Raw genomic sequence first — 4674 nt, 5'->3', positions numbered from 1 at the left:
GTCGCTGTATTTAATTACTACATTGATGCCAAATAGTGCTCACTCAGAGTTCTCTAGGTGGGGCACTGTGAATCCACATCTGGGTCACTGAGGGGGCCTGCTTTAGACAATTGCAGAAAATGAGCTGTTTATTAATTGCCCTCCACAAGGTTCCCACCTTCAAGAGGAAGGTGTGAGTCACCACTTGAAATCGACCGGTTCCTCCTCCATCCAGTCTTTGAAGAGATAGAAACACAGAACCGAATCTGTATCTACCCTTCAACTATTTACAAAGCATTTTAACAGTCATCACGTCACTTGATTATTCCTTGAAACCCCATGAATGAAATCTCATAATCCCGATTTTACACGTGAGGGAAGTCAAACATGGTCACAGGCTGGCCTGAGTCATGTACCTTTTGTTTAGAAAGTCTGGGCTTAAACTCAGGCCTCTACATAACGTCCTGAAGTGCATTTGGCCCAGGACAGATAGAGGTCTAAAGCCAGGTATTCCTTTATTATCTTCCGGCTGTCAGGATGGATAAACAGGTAAACTTTCTCAGACAAGTTAGGAAATAAAGAGAAAGAATCCTCTTTGATGTGAAAAGCTCTATGAAAACATTTTCAAAGAATTACAGGACAGGTCTAATTTAAAATACATTAAGGAAACCGAAGAAGATGGATCAGTACTATGTCTGGCGCTGTCTTTGGAGCCAAGGTCTTGGAAGGTAGAGAACACAGCAAACCTTTGTCTTCTCTGTTCTCACTGATATAAAGGACTTGTTCTTTTTTTTTTATATTAAACTTTTTATTAAAACTGAGTCTTTACAATATATTTAAAATGACATGTTCAACAGACAAATATTTAAGAAAAAAATCTTTTTTATGTATAATTATAATTATTGGCATACAAATTTAAGAACATAGTTAAAAATAAGCTAAATATTTATATGTATATATATATATATCCAAATTTATATCAATGATCAGGAACACCTGAGCTTTAAGCTGTTGGTTTTCCAGATAGTGTGAAATATTTTTCATCCACTTTAGAAAGGATCCAGCCCATTGAGAAAGAATAACTTTGGTTAACAGACATTATCTTCCAAAGGTCACATAGAGGTCTTCAATGAGATTACAATTTATCTTCAGAGGCTTCTTCCAAGTGGAGATCTGTCTGTGATGTAAGGAAGGATTCCCATGTAGCAAGGCACTGTTCATAATAGAGGATGTTCTCCTCAGTCATAATTGTAAATGCTGACATGATAATCATTTTGCATATTTTGTTTCCATCTTTCCCAATCTGCTTTCAGGGCATCATTAGCACACTCCACTTTATCTTCCAGTTTTCCAATCTCTTCCATAAGCAGATCAGTATCTGCCTTTCTGGACATCAAAGCTTCAACTTTGGAATCTAGTTCTGCCTGCATTTTATTTGGTCTCTTCTTTTCATGAAAGCCATTAACATTTCACTATAAAGCACATACTCGTGTAGGACAGGAAGCAGGGCCTTTGAGAGTCCAGACATCCGTTTTTCAGTGGCCTTACAGCATTTGTCAATGCAGCTAGCAACACTTTTTAGAGTATCAGCCAGATTTTCCTATGCCGACCACATAATATGAATTGGGCCATATTCTTTCATCGAAATATTCCCATTCTTCCTTGTAGATTCTCTAAGATATTTTATCTATCAAATTTATTTTCTGGCTAAATATTTCAATGAAGTTATTCATTTCCATGAACTCCTCAGGACAACTTTTAACTCCTCTCATTGACAATGCAACCGCTCCGACTGTCTATCCCATCCTGCTAAGTAATCCAGACCCTTGCTTCTTCTGAGAAGGGAGATCCCAAGCTTGTGCAGTAAGAAAAATTTTAAAGTCTTCACTAAATGTTAGAGTTCGATGATCAGCAGTTCGGTTCAAAAATTTGTGCAATGCCTTCCTGCGTGTCTCAATGAAGTCATCATTAACGCGTTCCACCATTCCTTTCACTATAAACTTTTCTGGCAGAAAAGTTGGAATTATTACATGGAATAATCAGAGTCGGGTGTGCTTCTTCAAGTGTTTCTTTCAACCAAAGGACATCTTGATAGCATCTCCTAACTTCAATTTCACTGGAGTCAAATTCCCCAAGAGATGTCTTAGAAATAATCCTGTAAGTAATAAAAGTTTCAATTGTAGCAACATGACTTTCAGGTTCATCGACTGTAATAAAAAGATCCTTCAAATCTGGCTCATCTTCAAACTTGACTTGGTTTATCACTGATAAAGGGGATGTCGGTATCAGGCATCATTGGGCTGAAGGAATTCGTGCCCATCAGTGAGGCCATGCTGCCAGGGCTCGGGGAGGGCGGTCCCCCCCGCCCCCCACCCCCACCTCCCCTCATCCCCCTCAGCCCCCGGCCCCTGCCTCACCACCAACCCCCATCCCCCGCGCCCCGGGCTGTCCCCACCGGCGCCCCCAGCAGGGAGGCCCCAGGAGCGCGCCTGAGATGCCGGGCACTCGCCCTCCACCCGGAGAGTGCGCGCCCGGCCACCGCGGCCAGCCCCGGCTTCCCCGAGCTTGCGCATCGGCCGCGCATCCTGCGCCTCCCCAGCCGCCCCGCTCAAGCCCCGCGTCCGCTGCGCAGACGCCGAACTGCGGGATCCCTGGTATAAAGGACTTGTTCTTTAAAGCTCTTTTTCAAAATTGATAAACTATAATGCCACATGTTTTCAGGCTTTCCTATATTTATAAATTAATATGAAGCTCCATACAAACAGGCGAGTTATAGTTCAAAGTGGACCTAGTTTTCAGCCTCCAGATTCCTTCACACCCCCTTATGTTTATGAAGCCTTTACGTTTTCTTAGTAAAGTTTTTGACTGGCAGGTGCAGTCCATTGGTAACTTGTATTTCTTTATAGAAGTCAATATGATCATTCAAGACTAGTCACTTACAGAAATATTGGAGTATGACTTCTTCATTCAATAATTCATTTACCTGGCAAAGAAAATTATAAGATACTGCATCTGATGAAATGTGGAAAATTAATTATAAAAGAAAAAAAAGACACCAGACAAGTAAGGCAACATTAGGTTATTTTATTGGCTGTGTTTCCTTTCCATGTGAAAAATCATTTTGCATATTGGCATTAAATGAACAGAGAGAGGAAAGGTCACTTGAAACAATTACTAACTGGGAATAATTTCAGAAGTCTGTGGCTGGTGCTTTCTTGGGCGTATTGATGTTCTGTGTGTTCATAAAGCTGGCACCCATTTCACAGCTTACAGCATGTAATGTTGTCTTGAAAATGAGATGTACAGTTAGGTAAGTCTGTCATCGGGCAGTCACCCTGCCAACAGCGGTACTAACAAAAGATAGCTGTGAGGTGTAGTGTGGACACTTGTCTCCCTGTGGGGTGGCCTGTTTAGAATATTCTCTAGGTGGGCTGGCAAGTCCCTAGCCGTCTCCAGAGTGTCAGCTTGATTTCTATCTTTGATGGACTCTTGCCAGGGGAATGAGATAGTCAAGAAGGCTCACCTGGGTGCGGGTACTATCCTTCAGATAATTACTAAGCAGAGTTCTCAGCCTGGCATTTCAGAGACAAAGCAATTATCAAAGAATAATTAAATCACAGCATGAGTGAAATAAATTCACATTTCACTAAATGGTTTACCTTAGGCATTTTAACTAATTCCAGCTATCTCTGTAGACACAGGTGTCCAAATTTCACAATTACAGTTCTGCTCCTGATTTAGTGATTGGGGCTCCATTTCTTCCTTTTCAAACAGGCAGACAGACAGACAGACAGACAGACACACACACACACACACACACACACACACACACACACTGCTCAATCTATGTACATTATTGCCAAAGAGTTGACTAAACCTTTCACGCTATTGTTATTATTGCCAGATTTGCTTTCCTTATTTTTCTTCTATTGTTGCATTGCTCACGGGGCTTCTCTGGTGGTTCAGCAGTCAAGAATCCACCTGCAATGCAAGAGATGCAGGAGACAAATGTACCATTCCTGCGTCGGGAAGATCCTTCGGAGGAGGAAATGGCAACCCACTCCAGTGTTCTTGCCTGGAGAATCCCATAGACAGAGGAGCCTGGCGGGCTGCAGTCCATGGAGTCACAGAAGGGTCAGACAAGACTTAGCAACTAAACAACAACATAACACATATATCACACTATATATTCCATACATATATTTGGTTCTGAAATACCAATAATCTTGGCAGCTTCAAGTGTAGCACCAGCTACGCTAGAAACAGGTTTCCTAAAAAATTCTCTATGACTAGATACCTACTTGAGGCAGTGATGTTGTAGCAGGCAGACTCTGCCTATCTCATGAACAGACAATGGTTGGGACCCTCCTTCACTTCTTCCCAATGCGTGTGTTCTCCTGGAGCTCAGTACTCCTTCCTGGCTGCCACACGTCAGAACACAGAAAAGCTGGATGTACCCAGCTTTTGTCTCAGAAGGCAAAAGCTTCTGAGACATTTCCCCGGAGAATAGAAGATTCAGGGCTTCAGGAGGGCTGTCCTCAAGCTTGTGAAGGCTGTCACAGGCAGAGGTTAAAGAGTTCTCCGCAGCCCCCGAGGTTAGTGCCCAACTAGAGGGAGATGGATTGTGTCCCAGGGACATGAATTTCCTAACAGAGATTCCCAAATGGGACCAGACTGTCTCAGGAGGAAGCAGGG

The 4674-nt window shown here is 42.5% G+C and overlaps 1 pseudogene; it reads right to left on the bottom strand.

The window, feature by feature from the left end:
• Positions 1-1114: 1114 nt before the first annotated feature.
• On the bottom strand, positions 1115-2510 carry LOC129539859 (sorting nexin-7 pseudogene; annotated as a pseudogene).
• Positions 2511-4674: the final 2164 nt, after the last annotated feature.

The sequence above is a fragment of the Moschus berezovskii genome, chromosome 11 (genome assembly GCF_049115385.1).
Source record: "Moschus berezovskii isolate FMDL1 chromosome 11, NW_MosBer_1.0, whole genome shotgun sequence".
Lineage (NCBI taxonomy): Eukaryota > Metazoa > Chordata > Mammalia > Artiodactyla > Moschidae > Moschus > Moschus berezovskii.
Note: the sequence above shows the minus strand (reverse complement) of the source record. Positions and strands in the feature narration are given on the sequence as shown.